The sequence below is a fragment of the Dendropsophus ebraccatus genome, unplaced genomic scaffold (assembly GCF_027789765.1).
Source record: "Dendropsophus ebraccatus isolate aDenEbr1 unplaced genomic scaffold, aDenEbr1.pat pat_scaffold_1496_ctg1, whole genome shotgun sequence".
Classification (NCBI taxonomy): Eukaryota; Metazoa; Chordata; class Amphibia; order Anura; family Hylidae; genus Dendropsophus; species Dendropsophus ebraccatus.
In genome coordinates, this window is record NW_027208918.1 from 1 (window position 1) to 18,543 (window position 18,543).

At 41.3% G+C, this 18,543-nt stretch overlaps 1 pseudogene; it reads left to right on the forward strand.

The window, feature by feature from the left end:
* The first annotated feature begins 2,127 nt into the window (after nucleotides 1-2,127).
* LOC138775300 (protein mono-ADP-ribosyltransferase PARP15-like) lies at nucleotides 2,128-18,244 on the forward strand (annotated as a pseudogene).
* The last annotated feature ends 299 nt before the right edge of the window (nucleotides 18,245-18,543 follow it).

The following is an 18,543-nucleotide window of genomic DNA, read 5'->3' on the forward strand; positions in this document are numbered from 1 at the left end:
AACTTAAAGAGTCACTGTCGTATTTTTTTTTTTTTTTTTTTTTTGCAGCAATCAATAGCCCAGGCGATTTTAAGAAACTTTTTAATTGGGTTTATTAGCCAAATATGCCATTATCTGCATGTAAAAAGCCTTTTCCCAGGTCCCCCCCTCCTTCCTCTTTTCCATCCACTGCAAAAAATCAAAAATTGTGACTTGTTGCATGAGTCATACCCTGTCTGCTCTAGGGAGAGGGGAGGAGGAAGGAGGGAGTTAGCTGGCAGCAGAAAGCAGATAACAGAGGATTACAGGCACAGAGCTGGGTGACAGCTGTAATCAGAGCTCAGACAGGTCAGTGGTGACTGTCAGAGGAGATAGAGGGTGAGGGATATGTAGATTAACTGAATTCACGACAGTAAAGAGTATGTGTGACTTTAAAAAAGAAAGACTTTTTACATCTCATAAGATCATGTCAAAAGTTTTGATCAGTGTTCAAAATGGAATAAGATGAGAGAAGCGTTTCGACTAAGAACTTCTCTCCCCCACTTTTCTTGTGGCTGCACAAAATGGATTCTATAGAAAGTCTATGGACTTTGTCTTGTGCGCAAGCTTCTTCCTCCTTATTCTAACAACCCCTTGACCCTGATTGTTAAAAACTGACCTGTTCTCTGCCATCTTAGTACTCTATACTGCAGTAGCTGAATTGCTATATGCTGGCAGGGCCATATGTGTCATGAGGCAAGATGAAGATCTCTAGAAGTGATCTGGAGCAGCTAGTGATGTCTGCCTCTGGCGGGGCACAGGAGCATGGGAGTGAATGGAGAGGTCAGCAGCTTGTTTTTTTTTTACTTATAACTTCATTATGGAAGGTGATGGGGACACAGGAGGTTAGATTATCATAACTTGGGGGCACAAGAGTGGCCATTATTGCTACTTGGAGGCACAGAAGACAGAATTATTGCTGCTTGGGGCTCAGGAGGGGCATTATTGCTACTTGGAGGCACAGGAGGCAGAATTATTGCTGCTTGGGGCTCAGGAGGGGGCATTATTGCTACTTGGAGGCACAGGAGGCAGAATTATTGCTGCTTGGGTCTCAGGAGGGGGCATTAATGCTACTTGGAGGCACAGGAGGCAGAATTATTGCTGCTTGGGGCTCAGGAGGGGGCATTATTGCTACTTGGAGGCACAGGAGGCAGAATTATTGCTGCTTGGGGCTCAGGAGGGGGCATTAATGCTACTTGGAGGCACAGGAGGCAGAATTATTGCTGCTTGGGGCTCAGGAAGGGGGATTATTGCTACTTGGGGCTCCGAAAGGATAATTATTGCTACTTGAGGCTTAGGATATTACACATTTATCCTAGTGAGCGAAGAACAAAATACTGGGTCTTAGAGAAGCTGTTTGGGCTTTTTTTAAGCAAAATTTTTCATCTTTCAAAGTAGTATATAACTTAAAAGCTATATAAATTTAGTGTCATTGCAAGTTATTGCCATCAAAAACAGTACTGACAAGGTAAAAACAGTACTGATAAAGTGGAGTGATAAAGTATATTGGTACCCACTACCCTCAATACCACAATTGGGCCTGTGACACGATACCCCTTTAAAATGTGACACCACCCCTAAAGTATAACTTTTGTTTTTATTATTGTTTAAAATAAATAAATGCAGTGCAAAGCTAAGGGGTTACCCAGTCATAGAAAACATGTCTGCTTTCTTTAAAAAAAACAGCACCATTCTTGTCCTCAGGCCGGGTGTGGGTTTTGTAGCTCAGTTTTATTAAAGGGATTATAGCTGAATTGTATACTACAAAAAAAAAATCCCCTAAACAACTCCCTATGATACGAGGTAAATTTTTAAACAATAATAAGGATAAAAGTTATACTTTAGGGGTGGGGTTGCATTTATACCCCAGGCACTAGGGCCTGAGGGTGTGGTGTTGTATTAATAGAAAAGTATAAATCTGGAAATACCCATCACCAAGAGGTGATATTCTATAGTCATCCAGACAGGTGTGATGAGTATATTTGAATGTTACATTATACATCGTCTATATAAATGTTCCTGCTAATACTGTTTATATACTCTTTTAGATGTTTTTTAATAATTAATAATATAATAATTTTAATAATTATATCAGTGAAAACTGCCACCATGAGCGATGAGCAAAGAATAGCAGTGTGTGAAACATCTGTGAAGCTGAAAAAGGGGACATCGCTGCTGAAAGCAAAGACGCCATAATAAACCTGAATAATGCAAAACTGGACCGCTATACTGGTAAGGAGAAAAAAAAACAAAAATAAATTGTACCTTACTGTGTCGATTGATTCATCAGGTATATCAGTAATATTAAAGCCAAAACAACTGTGAGTTGTGCCAGATTTTTTAAACTATACCATATCACAGGGATATAAAGATGGTACTAGGGTAGGGTAGGGACTGTCTATAGAGCTTTCCCAGGTCAAAATGAGGAATTACACTATAAATATAGTAACAAAACCAAGCTTTACTTAGATAGGCCATCAGAACCAAACTTATCATGTAGATATGCTAGAAGATCTGAGCTTACAAAACAGACACAACAACAGAATCAAGCTTATTACACATGTATAATGGGGGCCAAGCTTACTACATATGTATAGTAACAGAACCAAGCTTTCTACATATGTATAGTAACAAAACCAAGCTTTCTACATATGTATAGTAACAAAAACCAAGCTTGCTATATACATATATTGACAATCTGGGGGTTACTCACTCGCTGGGATCGCCATCTCCTGGCTCTGAGACAGTTGGCACATCACAATTGCAGTCCAGTCAGTGCTGTATGCTTTATACTGAACACAGTCAGCTTTATTTATCTATTCAAGGAAAAACAAAAGATATAAGCAAGACTGCAAATAAAATAAAACCTAGGCCGTCTAGCCACTGACTAACACAACACAACTTCTCTAGCTGACTTTCTGAGCCTACTGCTCAACATCACCAGTTCTACCTACTGGTTTCACCAAGCCCTTTTGGCTGCAGCTCCCACAGGCTTAGCACTGCCTGTGTTCTTCCACCCTAGGAGTCTTCACCTGGGAAGCTCTAGAGTCTCTAATAGAGCTCCACCAGGTGGTTTCAGAGCCTCATTAGCTCTAAGGCTAGAGTGGAGTATCTGGACCAGTAGCTCCACCTGAACTCCAATTCCCACTCCAGAGGCACAGTACTGCCTCTTACAGCCCCACCATGCAAGCTTACTACATATGTATAGTAACAGAACCAAGCTTACTACATGAGTATAGTAAGAGAACCAAGCTTACTAAATATGTAAAGTAATAGAACCAAGTCTACTACATATGTATAATAACAGGATCAAGTGCACTACATATGTATAATAACAGGGACAAGCTAACTGCATATGTATAGTAACAGAACCAAGCTTACTACATATGTATAATAACAAGGCCAAGCTTACTACATATGTATAGTAACTTTAAATAATAACTTATAATAAACTTTTGAAACTATACCCATGCCACAGGGATGGTACTGTTGAAGGTAGGGGGGCATTCTCTATAGATTGTCCCCAAATAAAACCTAGGAATTACAATATAGATATAGTAACAAAACCAAGCTTGACTACTTTGATAGGCCACCAGAACAAAGCTTACCAGGTAAATATGCTACCAGATCTGAGCCTACAACACAGACAAAGTAATAGAACCAATCTTACTACATATGTATAGTAACAGAACCAAGCTTACTACATATGTATAATAACAGGGCCAAGCATACTACTTTAAATGAAAGATTTGTACCTGTTGATATGTCCCTACAGCCCACAGGGTGCTGAGGATGATGATAAGTTTCTTAACTTGACCCTTGGCACCATTTTAGGGAATGTTGGTTGTAGTTTATTAGATATGTAATGAGGCAGATTGGTGCACTGGGGGCGGGCCTGCCTTCCTCATTGCACTGATCTGCTCCCCAGCCGGCCTGCTCCTTCTAATAAATATTCATTGACCTGCTAATAGTTTCCCTTTAATATGCTTCTGGAACCAAATTTACCATGTAGATACCAGATCTGGACATACAACACAGACACAGTGCTAGAAGCAAGTTTACTACATTGATATGCTACCAGAGCCAAGCTTATTACATAGGTACAGTAACAGAATCAACCTTTATACAGAGATATGATACAAAAACCACGGTAACTACATAGATATGTTAGCAGAACCATGCTTAACCCCTTAACGACAAAGGGCGTATAGGTACGCCCTATTGCCGGTAAGGGCGTTCAGAGCGGGGCCGCGCGGCGACCCCGCTCTGAACCGCGGCAGTCCCGGGTGTAACATGGCACATGTGGCACAGTAAATAAATTATAAATAAGGAAAAAGAAAGTATGGCCACCTATCTATTGGTTTTACCTGGAAAAATTGGAGGGGGGGGCAGCAGCAATTTCTGGGTATTAAAGGAGAAGTCCGGCCAAACTTTTTATTTAGGTATTGTATTGCCCCCCAAAAGTTATACAAATCAGCAATATACAGTGGTGCCTTGGATTACGAGCATAATTTGTTCCGGCACCGTGCTTGTAATCCAAATCCACTCTTATACCAAAGCAAATTTCCCATAAGAAATCATTGAAATGTAGACAATTGGTTCCACACCCCACAAATCATTTTATAAACATTATAGCAGCAGTGTGTATAGCTGAGTGTGAGTGCAAGCACATTATAGCAGCAGTGTGTATAGCTGAGTGTGAGTGCAAGCACATTATAGCAGGAATGGACAGGATGGGAAACACAAGGACTGAAAGAGACTGCAGGGAGCATGAAGGAATGAGCAGGGCAGATGTGGACACAGTATAGCAGCACTCTCTGTCTGGGGAGAGAGGGTTTAAGCTATAAAGAGATTACCCCCACAGTCCTTTCCCCTGATGTAAGCCCCAGCCTGAAGTGGATCTGCTATAAATTGGAAGGTGAGAGAGACTTCCTGGGTCAGAGTACTGTGCTGCAGGCCATGCCCCTGCCCCACTCACGCTCCCACCCAATACCAGGAGCTCTTAAACCAAAGCAATGCTCTTAAACCAAGTCACAATTTTGAAAAACTGTGAGCTCTTCTTGCAAAACGCTCTTAACCAAGTTACTCTTAAACCAAGGTACCACTGTACACTTATTATAGGAATGCACATAAAGTGCTTTTTCCCCCTGCACTTACTACTGCATCAAGGCTTCACTTTCTGTATAAAATGGTGATGTCACGACCCGACTCCCAGAGCTGTGCGGGCTGTGGCTGCTGGAGAGGATGATGGCAGGGGGATGCTCAGTGTCCCTCCAGTGCCCTGTGTCCCTCAGTGTCCCCCTGCCATCATCCTCTCCAGCAGCCATAGCCCGCACAGCTCTGGGAGTCGGGTCGTGACATCACCATGTTATCCAGGAAGTGACATCACCATGTTATCCAGGAAGTGACATCACCATGTTATCCAGAAAGTGAAGCCTTGATGCAGTAGTAAGTGCAGGGGAAAAAGCACTTTATGTGCATTTCCTATAATAAGTGTATATTGCTGATTTGTATAACTTTTGGGGGGCAATACAATACCTAAATAAAAAGTTTGGCCGGACTTCTCCTTTAAAATGAAACAACACCCATCCTAACAATTGGATTAAATTAGTCATTAAATGATACTGACAACTTTTCATTCCGTTGTGGTGAACACCTTTGCTAAATTGACATGAGGAAGTGCAGCCATATTGGATGTTACCTTAAAATTTGCTTAAAACTGACAACAAACATATTTTTGTCTCCATGTGCTTACTACATCAATAGCAATTAGATAATGTAGATACGTTTTATCTTTCAGGCGTATCTAAAGCCATCCTGGATGCCGCAGGCTCTGAAGTACAGGAAGAATGTAAAGTCCTAGGTATGTCATTATGCCGGCTTACCTTGTATATTGGTATATTCTGGTGATGTGTATAGAATCTAAGATTTCTGGGGAGACCGTTCCCTGTGCAATGAATTAACACTTTCACTTCAGTTCTGACATCAATGCCAGAAAATGCAGAATTGCATTAAAGGAGAAGTTCTGCGATTTATAAAAGGCTATGTTCCCACACTGTTGAAATTTAGTAGATGGCTGTAATTTTATTTTTTTAATTGAAAAATACCAAAATACTGAGCAAAAATTCTGTGTGGGAACATAGCCTAAAGGGAGAGCATGAGCCTGTGGATATAGTCCTGCTAATATGCTGGTAGAGTCCCCTGGTATATAAAGCCTATGAAAACCTCAGTGTTCAGCTTTTATTGCTGCAGGAAGTTAGAGGAAGCCGCATGTTTCCTATCTGGCAGCTGCTAAAGGGAAGATGTACTACATATGAAATCAATAAGAAATCATTAAAGGGGGAGTTATGTTTTAGGCTGGGTTTACTCTGCATTTTTGCAACCCTTTTTTTTTTTTCCATCTGTTTTATGCAAAAAAACAGCCTCACTCACGCTCCGACAGCGGGAAATCTTACTTGTTTATAGGGTTAAAAGAATTTTAAATTAAAAGTTTGTCTTACAGTTACTTGTAATCACAGAACGGCCGGTGTCAGAGAAGATCTTCCCAGCTGGTGCGGCAGTGCCGGCCGGATGATGTTCATTTATGTTGCATGCAATGGAGCGTGTGGCGGGACCCGTCCCACTGGCATACTTTACAGCAAGTCCTTTGGACATAGACATCAACGGAAAGGACTCGTCCCACTGACTGTCCCATGTTTGCATAGGTGACAGTCACAGCAGTAGTAGTGGTGGTTTGTGTGCATCTTTCATCCTTGATGCCACTTGGATGACGTGCGGGGGGGGGGGGGTCCTGATCCTAGTGAAGGATGGGAGAGGGGGCTCAATAGCAGAGAAGCCCCACCTCTGTCACACTGTTGTCCCGGTAACGCCTGCATCCCAATTCACCACTGCACACAATGGAAAGTGCGGCCAGAGCAGCACTCTCCATTGTATGAACTGTCAGGGTTGTGCAGCCACTATTCAATGAATGGCAGTTTTCGTTGGGGCCGCTTGCAATCCTGGGCGGAGAGTATATTAGATGTATACACTCCGGCTGGGATTCCATTGTCTGCAGCACAATGTAAATTATCAATTGATTACAGCCGTTGTTGCAAATTGCAACAACGGCCATGATTGATCATTTGCGTTGTAAACTTAGCCTAAAGGGGTATTCCCATCTGGAGAATTTATTTATTCCTAGCCACAGTATCTACAGGATAGGGTATAACTAAGGGATCATGAAGGGTCAAATAGATGGGGCCACTCTCAATCTCCAGAACCCTACCCTACTGAATAGAGCTGCTCCATTCATTAGATGAGTTTTTATTTTCCCACAATGCCCTTGCCTAAATAGTCAACCCTCACGCCACAGTGGAAGTGTGAATAGTCATAACATATCTATGTGTCTTTCAGCTACACTCCACAATGACGGCTGTGTCGTAACCTCACCGGGAAACCTCAAGTGCCGCAAAATAATTCATCTGATTGACGTTCGACCAGACAACATTGTTGCCTCCGTGATGAAAGCTCTTAAAGCCTCTGATAAAAATAACATGGCGACTGTCAGTCTCCCAGCAATGGGAACAGGTAAATAATGTGCGTCCATGCAGAAAACACTTTTTTTTTTGGTCAAAGTAGAAGGAATACATCTGTGTACAATGCTTAATGTTGGGCTACATGGATTGCACAACCAAGAACCACGTAGCCTGAGCTTTATTGCTTTATTTCATTTTTTTATCAAAGCAACAAAAAAGAAATGAGAGAAAGATATCTAACGTTATTTTAATTTAAAAAAAAAAAATTAAATAGATGAAAAAAAGATGGTAAAAATGGATGCTATTGTATGTCATACTGCAGAATCTGTACATTAAAATTAAACATACTGAAAAGAAAACAGTGAAACGAGAAAGCCCAGATACTCAATCTGTGTAGACAGGAAAGGGATTCCCCTTCTTCCTGGAATCCTTTTTTTCCCTTCCTGTAAGTGGAGATAAAAAGAAATGAAATAGTGTAGAAGTACCAACATAGCCACTAGATGGCACCTAACATCTAAGGACAGCTCCTTAGTTTTTTGTGCATATTATGTAAATATTTTACTGTAGCATTTAAGACCCTCCCCCTGCATTGTATTGTATATAAAGATACGTAATCTTTCTTAATATAATAATTATTATGTACCTTTAAGGTTTAGGGAAATTAAAACCTGAGAATTCCATAAGATTGATCATTAAAGGCATAGAAGACTACCTAACCGATCCTTCCGTGATGACCGTCATTTCTGAAATCATCATCGTGGCCTTTGAGCAAAATGTCTATGAAAAATATCAATGCTTTTTCCAGAATTACAAGGTAGGTGAGTGGTTAGCGCTGAGTGGCCACCGGTCATCATCAGCTTCTGGCATGGTTATAAATCGGCATTTACCTCTCACTTCACATTATATACAGTAGCTTCTCGTTTAATATGTTTTCTCCCGTAACAAAAATGTCATCTCTTCAGTGAGCAAAATAAAATTAAAACAAAAAAAAGCCGTTGTATGACCAGTTAAATTTTCCCCTAAATGATCAAATTCAGGCTGCATCCCTCTACCACTAGAGGGAGCTTAGGAGCTCTCTGCATACTGTCCATATAGTAAGTTCATTAACCTGTTCCTGCATATGGGCATAACTGTATGTCCATTTTTAATTACCACATGGAAGGACATGGGTACAAAAGGGGTTCCCGTCCACAGCGGGTCCAGGCTGTCAATCATAGCCAGACAACTGCTGCACCTGTCAAGACTGGAACACAAAGCTCAAAGGCTCCTTCTAGTGGTGGCTGCAGGTAGAATGTTTTATTTTCATTTTATATCTATTAAGTGTCCTGAATAAATCTGTATATTTGTACATTGGAACATTGCATTGATACAGCTTAAAGTGTAACTCACTTTTTTAATTTTTTTTTGCAGAAATCAGTAGTATAAGCGGTTTTAAGAAACTCTATATAGGTTTTATTAAGCAAAGAAGCCTCTTTCTGTACTCAAAAAGCAATTTCCCAGCCCCCCCCCCCCCCTCACTTCTAATCTGTGCATTATCAGGCAAATCTGTCTTCATGTGAACACTGGTTCTGCTGTGTCCATTATATCCTATGGAGGGGGCAGGGGCCAAGGGAGATGAGTGAGCAGGGAGAAGAGACATGAAGGTCAGCTGTTTGTAGACTGTCTGGGCACCTAAAAAGCTGGATTCAGAGGTCAGAAAGGTCAGTGCTTATCTAGGAACTTGCTGAGAGAAGATTGCAGGGTGTTGTGCTGTGCAGGACTGCTCTCTCCATAGAGCATAATGGACACAGAAATCCTGCTTCTTCTGAAGTGAGGGGGGAGCTAGGAAAACATCTTTTTGAGTACATAAGGAAACACCTTTTACAGAGTTTCTTAAAAACAAGAGATATTTATTGTTTTCAGAAAATGACCCTGAAATGACAGTTACGCTTTAAGGCTATGTTCACACACAGTATTTTTGGTCAGTATTTTGGTCAGTATTTTGCAACCAAAACCAGGAGTGGATTGAAAACACAGAAAGGCTATGCTGCTCACACACTGTTGAAATTGAGTAAATGGCCGTCATTTATTGGCAAATAATTGCTGTAATTTTAAAACGATGGCCGTTGTTCTTAAATAAAGGTTATTATTTGTCTAATAATATCACTCACTATATACTGTATAAAGTTAGCAAACCAGTCACTCTGTTGGTATTTGCATATAACCATACTTTGTGCTCTCAATTTAGACAAATTATCCTCACTTCTCGGCTTTTGGAAAAATGATAGAATTAGTCAAAGGCGACATCACTCACCAGGCGGCGGACTGTATTGTCAACTTAACAAATTCATCATTGAATCAATCATGTGGTGAGTATTAGTAACTCTCGGCCCTGCTGTCATCACTGACCCCCGTTCTGTTCCTGCTGTACACTCTAGCTGGAGATTTGGTCAAATCCATCCTGTCTAAAATGTGGTAGAAGGGAAAAATAATTGGCTGAATTCCTGGCTAGAATGTTCAAAGAAACAGGAAGTCAAGATGACAAGTAGGAGGAAGACAAGATGTAAATCAGGCAGAAATTTTTGCTAATAATACAATAGAGCAGTGTGAATCAAAAGCCATAAAAAGAATGAAAGACCGCAGAAAGGTAGTAAAATAACTTTACTAATATACTGATGTTCACGTTTATTATGTTCATGTTCATGTTTATTACACGCATGAAAATAATTGCATAGTCGCACAACCCCTTTAATACAATATCTGATGGAGCATCTGACAATTTTTTTCTCTGTTTCCTTACAGGGTGCCAGTCCTTTTGCAGGTCTATCTGTGTGCAGTCGCTCCTGTTGCCGTTACATTGGGTTACCATGGCTACTGACCAAGCGAAATGTGTTCCATGCACAAACCTAAAATTCTGATTCAATAGGCTTTTTGTACAAAACTCACCTAGCTTGACCGGCAGCAATAGTAACCCAATCTTGTGGTGACAGGAGCGACTGCACACAGATTTGGATAGACCTCCGAAATGACTGGCATGCTTTAAAGTTCAATTCAGAATATTATCTCTGTGTGACTCTTTAAAGGGGTATTCCACTCAAACATAACTTTTCATATGTTGCTGCCCATGGTGAGACTAACAATTCCTTTCATACTTGTTATTATATATTCATTCTTCTTCCCCCAGTTCTGAGCTGCTGCTTTCTGCTGAAGACAAAAATCTGTGTGTGAGCCTTTCCCTTTGTCTCCCCCTCCCTTCTGAGACGGCTGATGTAAACAAGTCCCTATCTGCAACTCTGTAATGCAGGGAGGATTAATCACAGTGACCTAAGATTAACTCTCCCAGCATAACAAGAAGCTACAAAGTTGCAGATAAAGCCTGCCATAGACTCAGCTGTCTCAGAAGGGAGGGGGTGGAGGGGAGACAGAGAGAAAACTCACACACAGATTTCTGTTTTGAGTAGAAAGCAGCAGCTCAAAACTGGGGAAGGAGACAGAATAGATAATAGCAAGTATGGACTGAATTGTTAGTCTCACCATGGGCAGCAACATATTAAAAAAGTTAAGTTTGAGCAGAATACCCCTTTAAAAATCATTGGCAAACAGAAAAACTATGGAGCCTCATACATTTCTATAGGTAATACTCTGATGTGTATTAGTGAAATGAAGTACTTTGCACCATGTTTAGGGGCCATTCACCATAACATTTGATATTGATGGCCTATCCCGATACCTAGCCTGAGGTATTCCATAAGAACAATACCATATAGACTGTATAGTGTCCTTACAGTATTACTATATGTCACTTCTGTCTTTCCAGGTGTTTCTGGGGCAATCCTGAAGGCTGCGGGGGACACTGTTGAGGAATGCAAAAAATTGGTATCTTCTGTTTTCTTGACTTTTAATCTCAATGAGATGTATAAAGTTAACTGGAAAGACCGTGCTATATTCATATTCCTTATAATAATATATGGTGACTATATGTAAGCTGTGGATAACAGTATGGGACTTACTATAAGAGCAGGATAGCTCACATCCACCTGCCTGTCAATCTATTTTAGGTCTTTTACCATCAGATGGAGTCGGAATTACAAGCGGTGGAAATCTTCCAAGCAAACATATCATGCATATTGGGACCAACCCGTGTTCCGGCTTATGAACCTTCCATAGACAGAATTCTGCTTGAATGCCATAAGAATGGGTTCATGAGTGTGGCACTGCCGGCCATTGGGACAGGTAAGGTTTTGCTTCTCGGATCTCCCATCAAATGTCTCTTCATTGTTTGAGCATCCAAGTTTTTCATCTTTTCTTTTTGCCAACCTGCTTAAACTAAAGCTCTGTACTTCTGCATGTACAGGTCTGAATACTTAGACCATGGGTCTCCAAACTGCGGCCCTCCAGCTGTTGCAAAACCACAATTCCCATCATGGCCGACAGCTAAAGCTTTGGATTTGGCTGTCCAGGCATGATGGGAAATGTAGTATTGCAACAGCTGGAGGCCGCAGTTTGGAGACCCATGACCCAGACCGAAACATCAAAACATTTCACATGTCTCTATGACATGCAGGGCCGGACTGGTCATTTGTCATTTCTGGCAAATGCCAGATGGCCGCCCCCTATAAAGGGCAATCTTTTCTGTTTTATGGTGATGTGCTATTTCCCTACACATCACCAGGGGCAGGCTGGCCCAGGGGTGGGGTGACATTTGCCCCTTTGCAGAGCTTGGAGGAAGTAGTGATAGCAGTGAACTGGGGCCCAGTAGCCAGGTGAGTATATGTATGCTTACAAGGGTATGAATTATTTAGAGGGAAATGTCTACATGATGGTGGGTTATTCAGCAGAGGGGGTTACCTACAAGGGGGAATACCTATGGGGAGAGGGATTACCTACAGGGGGAATCTTTTTTATTTATGGGGAGGTGATATTTAAGTGGGCTTGAGGGGTGGTTTATGTGCCTGGGCTGCTTTTTATCCCCAATACGGCCCTGATGATGCGTCAAAACATTTTTTTTTTTTTTTTATGACAGGTTCACTTTAAACCCTGACGTAAAGAGTATTTCCATCTCAGTTTGTTGTCCTCTATACACAGAATAGGGGACAACAAGCTCATTGGTAGGGGTTCAACGGCTAGGATCCCAAGTACAGGACACAATCGTTCCCGGAACAAAAGAGCTTTTACCACACCAGCACCACTCCATTGATTCTTGAAAATGTTTAGGGGCCTCATAGAGGGTTAAAAGAAAGATGCGGTAAGCGCTCCATTTATTCTGGGCTTAATTGTGTCCTGTTCTTGGGATTAATTGTGGTTCCGATGGTTTGACCCTCATCAATCAGTGCTACGCATAGGGGGGTAACAAGATGGGAATACTCTTTTAAAGCATGACTACTAGGTTACAAACTCTCATCTCGTCTCGCAGGCATGGCCAAAGTAGATGTAGCAGAATCTATCAAGCGATTCTGAACAGTATTCTGAACTACCTGTCCGATACCTTAATCCCATCACTCGAAACAATCTTCATCATTGTCATTCAGGACGATATTTACCAGAAGTATCTGGAGGTTTTCAAAGCAAAAAGCACAGAGTTACAGGTAAGACATTGAATGATCTGGGTTAGAAAAAGTATAGGGCTGCTCCAAGCAGACAGTGGGCAGGGCTTTTGTCCACTTTCTATATGTCTATATGAATACCTAGAGGTCATGACTAGAGATGAGCGAACTTACAGCCTTCTCTACTCTTAAAGGTATACTCCAGTGAAAATCTTTTTCTTTCAAATTAACTGGTGTCAGAAAGTTATATATATTTGTAATTTAGTTCTATTTAAAAATCTCAAGTCTTCCCATACTTATCAGCTGCTGTATGTCATGCAGGAAATGTTTTATTTGCAGTCTAACACGGTGCTCTCTGCTGACATCTTTGGCCGAGACAGGAACTGTTTAGAGCAGGAGAGGTTTTCTATGGGGATTTATAGAAAACCAAGACAGAGTTCCTCTCTTGGCCAGAGATGTCAGCAGAGAGCAGTGTGTCAGACTGAAAATAACATTTCCTGCAGGACATACAGCAGCTAATAAGTATGGGAAGACTTGAGATTTTCAAATAGAAGTAAATTACAAATCTATATAACTTTCTCAAACAGTTGATTTGAAAGAAAAGATTTTCGCTGGACAAACCCTTTAACTACATTTAAAGTTCTCTGGGTGCCTGGACAAGATGGATTTAACTCCTGTACTTTTCCATTCTGCAAACTAAACCAAAGTTTGCTTTTATCTAGTTATAACATAATCCTTTTTTCCCTATTACACGGGACGATTATCTCGTGCGGAAATCGTTTGCTCGTTCGAATTTAAAGGATAATCATTTGTGTGGCGTTGATCGTTCATTTAGATCTGACCCTAAAATCATTGTTAATCATTCGATAACTGTTCGCTGTAATTCCGCATTCGTTCACTAATCGTTCAGTGTAATTCCTAATCATTCGTGCTGGGATCAGATGGAGTAAACGAACGTAGTAACGATCATTGTAACCATCATAACTAACCACTATCGTTCTGTGTAATAGGGTGAACGATTTCAGGTTACTGACAAATAGAGATGAGCAACCTGAGCATGCTCGAGTCGATCCGAACCCGAACGTTCGGATTTGATTAGCTTGGGCTGCTGAACTTGGATAAAGCCCTAAGGTTGTCTGGAAAACATGGATACAGCCAATGACTATATCCATGTTTTCCACATAGCCTTAGGGCTTTATACAACTTCAACAGCCCACCACTAATCAATGCCGAAAGTTCGGGTTCGGATGGACTCCAGCTGCTCCAGGTTCGCTCATCTCTCACTCATGACCTCTGGCTGTGCAGCGAGCAGTCCCATACATTTGCATTTCCCTGCACAGAAAGTGTCCAGGTGCAGGACAGGGTACAAAGAGACACACTAGTAGTGATGTCACGTTTTTTTTTAAATAATCTTGTTTAGGCGCTCCAAGAGAGGAAAGGATCGTGTCAGCAACACATTGTGGAGGTAAGGAAAGAAGAACCACCGAGCCACATAAAGAATTGTAATTTTAGATGATGGCAAAAGATCTAATACGGGTTCATTCTTTTTGCTGCAGCAACATTTTCCTATCCGGTGACATGGACCGATATCAGTACAAGGGAATATCTGAAATCATACTGGAGACAACTTCCCAAAATACAAAGATGTGAAAGAGAGATTCTTTAAAACGACATCAGCGCGCACCTATGAAATTATAGAGGTTATTATCCTTGTAACAGTAACGATCTAAGGTGCAGCTCACCTGTATCTGATTTGGCTGAGGTTAACTGGGATACACCATCCAATGCACACAGTGACTACAATTTCTAAACAATACCAGTCCTCAAAGGAAAATTTGACAATATTTGTCGATTTATTGTAATAAAATTTAATTACATTTTATTACAATAAATTGACATATATTATCAGATTTTGCTTTGAGGACTGGTATGTTTAGAAGTTATTATCCTTGTCCATTATCCTTGCATCTGGATAGAGTAACTATTCAATGTACAGTAGATTGAGGTAAATTGAAGGTGGTAGTGATATGTGCTTTGGCAAAGGAATTCCCAGCCTGCATCCCTATAGCATTCTCCAACAGATGATCCACCTTATACTAAAGTCGGTTGAACCCGCCACTGCCAGTGGTTTCAGCCTACAGTATAAGGTTATGGAGCCTCCCAAATCTTCACCAACATATAAAGAAGAGTTAAGCATGGTAAGCATGTATTTTCCTCTTCCCAACCCTTTTTTTCTAGAATCAATAAACTGCTGCCAGAGCTGCCCAAAAGGAGAGATAACTGTACACTGAACGATCATTCATCCAACAGTTATTGAAGGTGTATGCCCATTTAAGTGTCGGAACTACCCCTGTAAAGCGGTAGCAGGGGGCCCAATGGCTCGATCATGTCGTAGACCAGACCGAGGCCCCATGAGCTCACATCCCTTATAGCACCTGGTGGCTGCTCCCAAATGTCTGGACCCGGAACTCACCTTCACTGCGAGGGCTCCTGATGAGCGCAAGCAGCTACATGTGGGGCTGGCAGGTTGTACCAGCAGAGTGCCAATAATATAGATCAAGCCTATGTATATGCATTGCACTGATCTATTCAATCAATCGATTGATTTTCACATACAGGATAAAATGGAATTATTTGCTGATTTCCTTTTAGCCGCAGTGTTATCTTTGGCTGGTCTCCCCGAGATCATAGTTCTGTTTCTCTTATGGCTCTACTAGGCATTGCTCCCACCTAGCCTAAATCCTGCTCCACACTGATGAGGGGCAACACCACGAAACAGCTGTATGTGGATGGATACCTGGCCTTGGTTTTCCCTTGTCATTACATTGACTTATAGGGCCACTTAATATGGTGGTTTTTGTGGTTTCCTTACAGAAGCCGCCCCTTGGCTTGGCCCTTCCCGGAGGGATATCTGGATACTCCTGTGTTTTGAGACTCTTAATGAGGCTCTACTGGTTCTTTTTTGCATATTCATGTATCCCAGGGAGCAATGCACCTAGGATTTCACTACATTGAGCGCTTTAGCCAGCATCCAACAGTGTTATCTTTGGCTGGTCTCCCTGAGATCAGTGATCTGTTCCCTGTATATTCCTTTAAGTGTAAAACAGTGTTTGATGAAAGATACGGAACTAATGATTCTTCATCCTTTAGATCATACGTATTCAGCATGTTCAAATGTGGCAGAGTTTCACGATTAACAAAAACAACGTGAACAGAAAAAACCCCGGCCAGAAAAATATAAGGCACCTGTACCACGGCACCCATACTGAGGCCATTAGCAACATTAACCATGATGGATTCAACCGAGTTCACTGTGGTAAAAATGGTAAGTTACCAAACACTTGGTCTATAGCAACACAACCCTAGAAAGCACCATCGAATTAATAAGAAATAGAAATATAAGCAATTCAGCCTCACTGTCGATAACTCACTGTCGTAGCATACTACATCCCATTTGTCTCTAAATTTTTGCCAAACTACTAAATGTTATGTAGGTCCTGGGTTTTATTGTAATTATATATTTTTAAAAGAAATTGTGTATATTCACCCAACTTTTCACCATCAAACCTGTTCTGTTTGGTGCCTGATATTCATGGCTTCCTTGTGACATGCTGAAAATGCCCACTCAGCCAACCCTGATTGCTCAGGTGACGCGCCATAGCCAACGACTAACTAAGCTTTTCTGCATGACAGCACGTCACCAGGATAGGGGTTAGCAGCAGGGATCTGGGCAGCAGCAGGGAAAGGGTAGATGACTATGAATGATTTTTTAATTACAATATCCAGAATGCATTGTTTTCCCTCAGCTCTCCATTACGGTACTTCCACCCTGCCTATTCTCCTCCCCCAGCACTTCTGTCAGTTCGATGCCCAAGCTGCTGCAGAGACATTGCTTTATAGAGCAGACTCTCTCTCCACACTGCAAGTCTATATTATATATATATATAAACACACAGTGGTACCTTGGTTTAGAGTAACTTGGTTTAGAGTGTTTTGGTTTAAGAGCTCACAGTTTTTCAAAATTGTGACTTGGTTTAAGAGCATTGCTTTGGTTTAAGAGCCCTGTACTGGGTGAGAGCGTGTAGTAGAGGGGTATGGTCTGTATAGCGGGGTCTACAGTCCTGTTCTTTGACCCAGGAAGTCTCCCTCACCTTCTAAATCATAGCAGAAACAGTTCAGGCTGGGGCTTGCATCAGGGGACAGGACTATGGAGTAATCTCTCTCGCTGTAACCCCTCTCTCCCCGGACAGAAAGTGCTGCATGTACAGTATGTGCCCACATCTGCCCTGCTCATTCCTTCCTGCTCCTTGCAGTCTCTGTCCGCCCTTGTGTTTCCCATCCTCTCCATTACTGTATGGTAACGTATAATATCACATATTCTGCTGTTTCTGAATGTTTGTTTCATCTGTCCTACATGTTATTCAGAATAATAAATATTTATTTTTGGGGTGTGGAACTAATTGTCTGCATTTCTCTGATTTCTTATGGGAAAATTTACTTTGATTTGAGAGTGGATTTGGATTACAAGCACGGTCCCAGAACGAATTATGCTCGTAATCCAAGGCACCACTGTATATTATATATATATATATATATATATATATTATATATATATATCATCAGTGAGATGGTAATGAAGGTTATAGAGGCTAGTCAAAGGTGATGACATCACATCAACCATGGGTGGAGCTTATGTTCATACATATGGTAATAGTAAGGTGCATCTAACATACATGTGGCCATGTTTACAGTATTATCGTATCTCCTCTTGACCACATTGTAGATATTACTAACATCATTGCATTCATGTCAACAGCTACAGCCTATGGAAACGGGACGTACTTCGCTGTCAAGTCCTCATACTCTTGTAGCGACACATATTCCCGTCCTGATTCTAATGGGAAAAATACATCTACCAAGCTGCAGTGATCACCGGACGATATTGTGAGGAAAATCCCAATACAAGGAGGCTCCTCATATCGATGGTGACCCCAGTAAAGGCCGCTATGACTCTGTTGTGGACAAGGTTGACGCACCCAAAATGTTTGTCGTTTTTCATGACGATGTTGCCTACCCCGAATATCTGATCACCTTGAAGAAAAAGTTGTAATAAGATTTTGTGAATACTGTAGTAAGGGGCCACCCGCTTCTCTGATGCCACTAATGGCTATGTTAGGAACTGCAGGGTTTCACGCACATTCCATTTGGTGATCTAGTTTGGCACAGAACATATAGCACTTACATGGACTATTAATACACGGTGTGAATAAGACCAAAGATCACAAAAAGCATTATTCCCTATAGGATGGGATTCCTGCCAAGCTGACAATAAGACAATAAAAGTTTACAAGACAAATCACAGAAGATTTTGCAGTGACTGCCATTCATTTACTAACACTACTGCCATGTGAGTAGAAATGTTCCGTTGACCATGAAGACAACCTCTATGTAGAGACCCTATAAAGTCTGCTTAGATACCTTCCCCTTAT